The sequence below is a fragment of the Lipotes vexillifer genome, unplaced genomic scaffold (genome assembly GCF_000442215.2).
Source record: "Lipotes vexillifer unplaced genomic scaffold, Lipotes_vexillifer_v1.1 scaffold109, whole genome shotgun sequence".
Taxonomy (NCBI): Eukaryota; Metazoa; Chordata; class Mammalia; order Artiodactyla; family Lipotidae; genus Lipotes; species Lipotes vexillifer.
The window spans coordinates 380,160-390,424 of NW_006790015.1; the positions used below are offsets into that span (position 1 = coordinate 380,160).

General features: G+C 41.8%; 1 protein-coding gene across 1 annotated transcript in view; it reads left to right on the plus strand.

The window, feature by feature from the left end:
• Positions 1–10,265, plus strand: part of PEX14 (peroxisomal biogenesis factor 14) — a 143,200-nt gene that overhangs the window by 192 nt on the left and 132,743 nt on the right. The window lies entirely within an intron of this gene.

Consider the following 10,265-nt stretch of genomic DNA (forward strand, 5'->3'; position numbering starts at 1 on the left):
GGCGCCACCCCCGCGGTACGGGCGGGGACCCCGCTGGAGGGGGGCGCTGGGCGGGTGGCTGGGAGCCCGGTGGGGACCCTGAGCCTCGGAAGCCGGGGGCTCTGACCTCTTGCCCCCTCCGGGGCCCCGCCCCTCCCCGGGTCTTCGCCGCCTGGCCCCACCCCGCATGACCCCTCCTTGACCACATTCCCGAGCAGGGGCCCGGGGGCGCCCGAGGGCACCCCCCCCCACTTCCCGCCTTCCGGCCTCTCGGGTCCCACTTGTGCTTGGCCAGGTCGGTGGCGGGACCCTTGAGAAGCCCCCCAGGCTTGAGCTGCGAGGGCCCCTGCTTTAGGAGAGGGGTGAGAGAGGCTGGATCGTTCCCGGCTCTTCCCTCTCGTGATAGGCCTTACTCCGTCAGGGTTCCCTCTCTCTCGTAGCCTCAGCCTTCTGGGTGGCCCCGCTGCCAGCCTCTTCGTCTTTAGTCACCTTTGCATTTCCCCTGCCAAGTTGGAGGGGGGGAAATGTACTTGGACCCTCTCAGTGCGTTGGTAGGAAGTGGACTCACTGTAATCAACCGACGCCACCGAGGTTTTGGCTGGTGATCCGTCTTTGCTGCCCAGAATTAGGTTTTCTTGGCCAGGGGCTCTAGCTTTTCAGCCACAGACTCAGCCAAATCCCACTCCAGTCGGGGGACCTTGAGGACCAGTGCTCCTGCCTGTACGTCTGCTGTCAGGAAGCAGTGGATGCTAACGCCTCTGTAGGCGTTTGTAGTCCAAAGGTGGGGTGGGCTGAGGTGAGGAGGATGGGGTAAGCGGTACCTTACAATTACGGAGTGTGTGCTGTCATGCGGAAGACAAATTACGCTTATTATCTCGTTTAATGCTCATTACAACCTTTATGAGGTACGGGCTATTAACCGCCATTTTGCAGGGTCTGTAAGGCGCCGCAAATCAGTTGCCTGATTAAGCCTGGATTTGAACCCGGCTGTGTGTGAGTCCACTAGTTAGCCCTACATGTTTAAGTTTAGTTAGGATTAGATAGAGAAGGAAGAAAATGGTTTCAACCTGGACCTCATCACTCATCTCTCACCTGCTTGAAACACCTGTGGACTTCTCAGCGGCCTCCTGGTATTTCAGTTCCTTCCTTGGAAGAATACGGCTTAGTGTTTCTTATTACTCTTTTATTCTCCATGATAATTCTGTTACAGGAATTGCACATAGAGGAGTTGTGAGTTCCCCAGACCAGCTTCCGTTAGCAGAGTGAATGATTCAGAGAGATGTCCAGATTGTAAAACGTGAGAAATAACTAGGGCTGATTCTGGTCTTCTCACTGTTGGAAATTCTGGAGTGTGGAGAGTGTCTTGGTGGTGGGGTGGTCCCTCCTTTCCTGTCTTAACCTGCTTAGCTTGCTGAAATGCTGAGGCTCCTCAGAATCTAGGTTCGCCTGAGCCGTTACATGTTAGGAATGCCCATAGGCTGGGATTAAAGGATGCCAGTGCATGTAATTTGCCTGTGCTGTGAAGGTTACTGAAAATTCTGCCACTCGGAGCCTTTGTAGTGCCCAAGGATTCCTTTGGTTCTGGAAATTGTCCTCTCTGTACATGTGCAAGGGATCTTAAGGGGGCTGGGCCAGCACTTGTTTGGTTTTCAACTCTGCTGCTTCTTTGTCCTCCTTTCCAAGGCTGATAGAGATGGGATTGCATCAGAAAATGCTGGCAGCTTGGGAAAAAACTTGAATGCTTCACGCCAAATTCTGTCACTGACAATAAGCTGCAAATGCACACTTAAAAAAAAATTTTTTTTTTTAAAGTTTTATTTTTGGCTGTGTTGGGTCTTCGCTGCTGCGCGCAGTCTTTCTCTAGTGCGGCGAGCAGGGGCTACTCTTGGTTGCGGTGCGCGGGCTTCTCATTGCGGTGGCTTCTCTTCTTGCGGAGCACGGGCTCGAGGCACGCGGGCTTCAGTAGTTGTGACTCACGGGCTCTAGAGTGCAGGCTTAGTATTGTGGCGCTTGGGCTTAGTTGCTTTGCGGCATGGGGGATCTTCCCGGGCCAGGGGTCAAACCTCGGTCCCCAGCATTGGCAGGCAGATTCTTATCCACTGCACCCCCAGGGAAGCCCCAAATGCACACATTTAAAGTAAACCAACTCTCTTTAGCAGTTGCTTCTCATTTCATTTTCTAGTCCTGATCAGTGGGTTTCCCATTTCTCCAGTAAAGCAGAGTGGAACTGAAAGAACGAACTGTTTGGGTATTTCCTCCAAACCTGGTTTGTGTCTGAGAAGAACGTATCACACCTTTGGGACTGAGGCAGTATTCTGTCTCTCATAGAAAGGTTGTTAGTTGGCCGTGTGGCATCAATCTCTCATTTTGAAAGATTAAGGGTAAATAACCAACAATTTCTTTCTTTGAAAGACAGTGTAGAGCAGTGGTTAAAAGTATGGACTCTGGAGCCATCCCCACTGGGCTAGGATCCTAGCCCCACTACTTACCAGCTGTGTGATCTTGGACAAGTTACTTAAGTTCTCTGGTTTTAGTTTCCCCATCTGTAAAATAGGAATAATACTAGTGCCTATCTCGTAGCATTGCTCTGAGGATTAAATGAATTAACTTATTTTAGAACAGTGCCTGACACAGTGTGTTACCTATTACTATTCCATTCAGTGAACTCTGGAGTTTCACTTACAAACCATCTAAGCCTTTTCTCAATCCCTATTAAAACATTTTTTGGGATATGAGATTTCATATGTTGACCACCAGTCCCCTAAGGTTGGTTTTTTATTTGCTCGGAAGTAATTTCCTTGAAATTTAAAGGAACACGCTGAATGCTGGTGTTTATCCTAGCTGTCCTTTGTGCCTTTTAGATTTCAGCGATATACTTTCTTTTTCATAATGGTATAGTCTTTTTAGGCTGTCTTCAAAACAGTCTGTTGGAATTGCATTTATTGCTTATCCTGTTTACTCCACATTACTCGGTTTTGTATGGCTAATCTCTTATCAAAGTCCCTTCTAGTCTGTACATGTTATGGCCCATAGGAAAGGTAAATGTCATCCCTATTTTTGTACTTTCCCATCAGTTTTTCTGTCTTTAGTGAAGGGCAGAAGCATGGTTCAGTCTGATTGTTTAATGGTTGTTGAATATTGAGAATTATTACGGAACGTAGGTTTCTAATCTGTTCAGGCTCACTGGATATAATAAATTTTGGACTGAGAAAACACAGAGGCAGGGAAGGGAGAAGAGTACAGCAAAGATGTTACGGAGTGGAAGAGCATGGCTTGAATCCTGACAGACTTTGGTTTGAACTCCAGCACTCACTTACTATTGGACTTGCCACTCTACCTCTCTGAACCTCAGTTTTCTTCTCTGTAAAATGGGAGTAATAATAATCCCATTTGAGGGTTGACTGAAGCCACAGATGTTAAGAGTGTGTGGTGCATATTAAGTGCTCAGTGAATGTTGGTTTCCTTCTCCAAGTTTCTGTATGCAGTTTTGGAAGATTATTGAACTCTTGAATAACAGTAGTTCAAACAAGACATTTTTCCCCTCACTCTTTATTTTGAAAAGTTTCCAACTTATAGGAAAGTTGAAAGAATAATACAGAGAACTCCTGTAAAACTCGCATAAAAACGTCACCAAGATACACTGTTTACATTTTGCTGAATTAGCTTTATCTCAGTCTCTTTATATATATTTTTGAAGGATTTGATAGTAAGTTACAGACATCGTGATATTTCATCCTAGAATACTTCATCTTGTCTCTCATAAGAGTAAGGTTATTCTCCTACATAACCATAATACCATTATCACACAAGAAGTTTGGTATTGATAAAATATTATTTACTAATACCACATTCAAAATTCTCCAATTAAAAAAAAAAATCAGGATCCAGTGAAGAAATAGGGAGTGCATTGATTTGTCTCTTTAGTATGCTTTAATTTAGAATGACTTCCTAACCTTTAAAATTTTTAAAAAACTTTTTACTGCTGTTTAACATACACCCAGAAAGTACACCAATTTTGTGTCCAGCTTGGTGAATTTTCACGGAGTGAGCACACACTTGTGTAACCAGTACTCAGATCAAGAAATCAAGCATTACTGGGACCTCAGAAGCCTCCTTGGCGTCCCTCCCATTACTAGCCAATCCCCCAAAGCTGCCCCTATCCTAACTTAAAATCCGTAGATTAATAGCTTTTTGAGTGACCAAGTCTTTGTGGCCAAAAGCTTTACTGTGGAATTCCAATAGATGTGTTGTGGTCAGTTTTGACAAATGTATATACCTGTGTAACCACCACCACAGTCAACATCAAAACAATTCCAGTATTCCTGAATGTTCCCTTACCTTGCTTCCCAGTAAATCCTAGCCTTTGGCCTCAGGAAATCTGAACTGCTTTTTATCACTATAAATTATATTTGTCTCTCCTAGGATTACATACGAATGTATTCATAATGTAAATGTTCTTTTGTGTCTCATTTTTGCTCATAATAATGTTTGTGAAATTTATATTGTATGTCTCAGTAATTCATTACTTTTTATTAGTGGGTAGTATTCCATTGTATAGCTATACCACAGTTTGTTGATCTGTTCACCACTTGATGGATTTGGATTATATTAATTACCTATTGCATAACTGATATTATAAATTTATCAGCTTAACGCAGCTCATGTTTATTGTCTCACAGTGTCTGTGGGTCAGGAGTCAGGACACAGTTCAGCTGAGTCTCACAAGGCAGCAGTCAAGGTGTCTGCCAGGGCTGTGATCTCATCGGAGTCCTGACTGGGGAAGGATCTGCTTCCTAGCTCATGTGGTTATTGACAGCATTTAGTTCCTTATGGACTTCAGACTGAGGACCTCTTTTTGTGACTGGCTGTCACCCAGGACCTGCCCTCAGTTTCTTGCCACATGGGTCTTCCCAGGATGGCCACTTGTTTCCTCAAAGGCAAGTGGACATTACAGTCTTAGATATTGTAACCCCATGCATGTAATTACATGCATTCTGTCACTGTTACCATACTCTGTTGGCCAGAAGCAAGTCATAGTTCCTGCCCACACTCAAGGGGACAACACAAGGGCATGAATACCAGGAGGTGGGGATCATGGTGGTCACATTAGAGTCTTTCCCCCACATGATTGGTTCTAGTTTGGGGGTACTATAAATATTCAAGTGTGTTTGTGAATACATATGTTTTCATTTTTCTTGGTAAATACCTATGAGTGTATTTACTGGGTCACATGCTAAGTGTATGTTTAGTTCTATAATAAATTGCTTACGTGTTTTGCAAAGTTGTACTATTTTTCATTCCACCAGCAGTGTATGAGCATTCCAGTTGCCCCATATCCATATCAACACTTGGTATTGTCTGTCTGTTTTAATTTTAGCCATTCTAGTGAGTAGGTAGTGGTATTTCACTGTGCTTTTAATTTGCATTTCTGTGATGACAAATAACATTAAGCAGCTCTTTTCATGTGCTTATTGGTAAAGGCTGAGGTTAATTTTTTTCCCCCCATATGGATATCAGTTGTTCCAGCATCATTTGTTGAACAGATTACCCTTTCTCCATTGAATTATCTTGCCATCTTTGTCAAAAATAAAAAAATTGTATATAATAGGTTAATTTCTGGACTCTCTTCTGTTCCATTTATCTATGTTTCTCCTAATGTGAAGGAAATAACAGTTGACTCTTGAACAACAAGAGTTTGAACTGCCTGGGTCCACTTATACTTGGATTTCTTTTTCAACAAATACATATTACAGTACTACACAATTCATGGTTGGTTGAATCCATAGATACGGAGGGCTAACTGTAAAGTTACATGTAGATTTTTGACAGTGTGGAGTGTCAGCCCCCCTAACTACTGTGTTGTTCAAGGGTCAGTCGTACTGTCTTGAATGCTGTAGCTTTATAGTAAATCTTGAAATCAGGTAGTGTAAAGTGTTCTGACTTTATTCTTTGTCAAAATTGTTCTAGCTTTGGTCCATTGCATCTCTATATAAATTTTAGAATCAGTTTATCACTTCTTACAAAAAAGCTTGCTGGGATTTTTACTGGGATTGTGTGGAATCTATAGATCAGTTTCGGGGAGAATTGACATCTTAACAATATTGATCCTCTAATTCCTCTAATATATGTCTCCATTTAGGTCTTTTTTTTTTTTTTTTTTTTGCGGTATGCGGGCCTCTCACTGTTGTGGCCTCTCCCGTTGCGGAGCACAGGCTCTGACGCGCAGGCTCAGCGGCCATGGCTCATGGGCCTAGCCGCTCCGCGGCGTGTGGGATCCTTCCGGACCGGGGCACGAACCCGCGTCCCCTGCATCGGCAGGCGGACTCTCAACCACTGCGCCACCAGGGAAGCCCCTCCATTTAGGTCTTTGATTTTCCTTAGTAGTATTTTATAGTTTTAAGCATGAAGGTCATGTACACATTCTGTTAAATTTCTCTCTAAATATTTCATTTTTTTGTATTTAATGCTTAAATTTCATTTTTAATTGTTCCGTGCTAGTGTATAGAAATAAAATTGAGTTTGTGTGTCGACCTTATATCTGTAGCCTTGTTAAGCTCATTTGTAATTCTAATAGTTTTTTGGGTAGATTCCTTGTTTCTCTGTAGATGATTATGTCATCTGCAAGTAAAGACAGCTTTACTTCTTGCTTTCCAATTTGTATGCCCTTTTTTTTTCTTGCTTTATTGCACTGTGCAGGACTTTTAGTACAATGTTAAAAGAAATATTGCGAGTAGACATTCTTGCCTTATTCCTGATCTTAGGGAAAATGCACTCAATCTTTCATGTTTAAATATGATGTTAGCTATAGGTTTTTCAATTTCTGAATTTAAAAAATTTTTTGTTTTTGGCTGTGTTGGGTCTTCATTGCTGTGCATGGGCTTTATCTAGCTGTGGTGAGCTGGGGCTACTCTTTTTTGTGGTGCACAGGCTTCTCATTGCAGTGGCTTCTCTTGTTGTGGAGCATGGACTCTAGGTGCACGGGATTCAGTAGCAGCATGTGGGCTCAGTAGTTGCGGTGTGTGGGCTCTAGAGCTCAGGCTCAGTAGCTGTGGCGCACAGGTTTAGTTGCTCCACGGCATGTGGGCCTTTGCCAGACCAGGGATCAAACCCATGTCCCCTGCATTGGCAGGTGGATTCTTAACACTTCACCACCAGGAAAGTCCCAGCCATAGGTTTTTTTTGAAGGTCCCCTTTATCTAGTAGAGGGGATTCAATTTTTATTTTTACTTTGCTTAGTTTTGTTTTTAATCATATGTGTTTTGAATGTTGTCAGGTGCTCTTTTTGCTGTCTGTCGAGTTGATTCTATTGTTTTCCTCCTTTATTCTGTTAATATGTGATTTACGTTGATTGATTTTTCAAATGTTAAACCACCCTTGCATTTGTTGGATAAATTCCACTTGGTCATGATATATTACACTTTTTATTGATATATAATGCTGGATTTGATTTGGCAATATTTTGTTAAGGATTTTCACATTTATGTTTATGAGGGATATTGATTTATAGTTTGTGTGTGTGTGAAATCTATGTCTAGTTTTGTTGTCAAGGTAATGCTGGCCTATCAGAATGAATTGGGAATTTTTACCTTTTTTTTTGGCTGTGCCACGCATCTTACAGGATCTCAATCTTACGGGATTGAACACGGGCCACGGCAGTGAAAGCCCGGAATCCTAGCCACTAGGCCACCAGGGAGCCCCCACCCCCCAACCTTTTTTTTCTATTATACTTTCTGAAATAGTTTATTATAAGACAGCTATTATTCTTTTCTTAAATGTTTGATAGAATTCACCAGTGAAGCCACCTGGGCCTAGAGTTTTCTTTTAAAATTTTAGTTGTAAACTTAATTTCTTTTTATTATTTATTTATTTATTTTGGCTGCGCCAGGCCTTAGTTGCGGCATGTGGACTTCTTAGTTGCGGCATGCATGCAGGATCTAGTTCCCCGGCCAGGAATTGAACCTGGGCCCCCTTCATTGGGAGCATGGAGTCATACTCACTGGATCTCCAGGGAAGTCCCTTAATTTCTTTTTAAATTAAGTATTTTAAAATTATGTTTTAAATTATTAATTGTGTATTTTAAAAACAGATATAAGGCTATTAAGCTTTTCTGTTTTCTTCCTAGGGTCAGCTTTGGCATATTGTGTCTCAAGGAATTTGCAGTCATTTGCAGTTGTCAAATTTGTTTGTAAGGTTTTTCATAATATTCCCTTATCTTTTAAAAAAATTTTTTAATTTATTTATCTTATGGCTGCGTTGGGTCTTCATTGCTGCGTGTGGGCTTTTTCTCTAGTTGCAGCGAGCAGGGGCTACTCTTTGTTGCGGTGCGCGGGCTTCTCATTGTGGTGGCTTCTCTTTGTTGCAGGCTCTAGGTGTGCGAGCTTCAGTAGTTGAGGTACATGGGCTCAGTAGTGGCTTGTGGGCTCTAGAGTGCAGGCTCAGTAGTTGTGGCACACAGGCTTAGTTGCTCTGTGGCATGTGGGATATTCCTGGTCCAGGGCTTGAACCCGTGTCCCCTGCATTGGCAGGCAGATTCTTAACCACTGCGCCACCAGGGAAGTCCCTCCCTTATCTTTTAAATGTATATAAAGTACGCAGAGATTTCCCCTTTTTCATTCCTAATGTTGGAAATTAATGTCTGTTTTAATTGATCAGTCTGCATACAGATTTATCAATTTTAGTATTCTTCAGAACACCAGTTCTTATTTCATTGATTTTCCTCTGTTGTTTGTAAGTTTTAAATTTTATTTCTTACTATTTACTTTGGGTTTCATTTGTTCTATTTTTCTAGCTTCTTTTCTAAAGTCACTAACTAAAACTGTAAACTTCCTTCTAAGCACGGCTTTTGTTGCATTCCACAAATTTAGATGTGTTGTGTTTTCATTGTCATTCAGTTCAGAATATTTTCTTACTTCCCCTGTAATTTCTTCTTTGACCCATAGATTATTTAGAAGTCTGTTTAATTTCCAAACATTTGAAATTTTTCCATATTTTTTTCTGTGATTTCTAGTTTAATCCCATTGTGATCAGAGAACATTTTCTATATGATTTCAAGTCTTGTAAATTTATTTTATGGTCTGTCTTGATGAATTTTCCTTATGAACTTGAAAATACATTTTACCGTTGAACAATATAGGTTTGAACTGTGCAGGTCCACTTAAAAGTTTCTTTAATAAATACATTCTTCATTACTACACTATTTGCAGTTGGTTGAGTCTGTGGATGGGAACACTGGATATGGAGGGTCAACTGTAAAGTTATATGTGGATTTTTGACTGTGTGTGGGTCGCTCCCCCTCACTCCCTTGTTCAAGGGTCAACTGTAATGTATATTTTGCTGCTGTTGGGTGAAGTGTTCTGGGAATGTTATTAGGCCATGTTGGTTGATAGTATTATTTAGGTCTTCTATATCCTTACTGACTTTTTGATTAAGGTGAGATTATTTAAATCCCCAACTATAACTATGGATTTGTCTTTTTATCTTTTAAATTCGGTCTGATTTACTTTATGTGTTTTGAAACTATTATGTGTGCATACTTATACAGGATTATTATGTCTTCTTGACTGACTCCTTTATTTTGGAAATGTCCTTGTTTATCATTGGTAATATCTTTTAGTTTGAAGTTGCCTGAGATTAATATTGCCACTACAGCTTTCTTATGATTAGTGTTTGCATGGTATATCGTTTTCTATCCTTTGGCCTTTTAGCTATGTGTGTCTTTTTGTTTAAAATGGGTTTCTTGTTGGCAATATATAGCTCCATCTTTTACTTCTCTTTTTTTTTTTTTTTTGCAGTACGCCAGCCTCTCACTGTTGTGGCCTCTCCCGTTGTGGAGCACAGGCTCCAGACGCGCAGGCTCCGGATGCGCAGGCTCTGGATGCGCAGGCTCAGTGGCCATGGCTCACGGGCCTAGTTGCTCCGCGGCATGCGGGATCCTCCCAGACTGCTGCACGAACCCATGTCCCCTGCATCGGCAGGCGGACTCTCAACCACTGCGCCACCAGGGAGGCCCTATAGCTCCATCTTGCATTTTCTCCCCACCCAGTCTGACAGTCTCTGCCTTTTAATTGGAGCGTTTTAACATTTCTTGTGGTACAAGTATACTGTTGCCAAATTCTAGCTTTTTTTTTTTCCCTTTTGAAAAAATCTTTAATTTGTATTCATTTTTGAAAGATATTTTCATTGGATATAGAATTCTAGGTTGACAGTCATGTTGTATCTCCCACCCTCCCCACCCCGCCCTCTGTGGGCATTTTAAAGATACTATTTTTTTTTTTTTTTAAATCTCA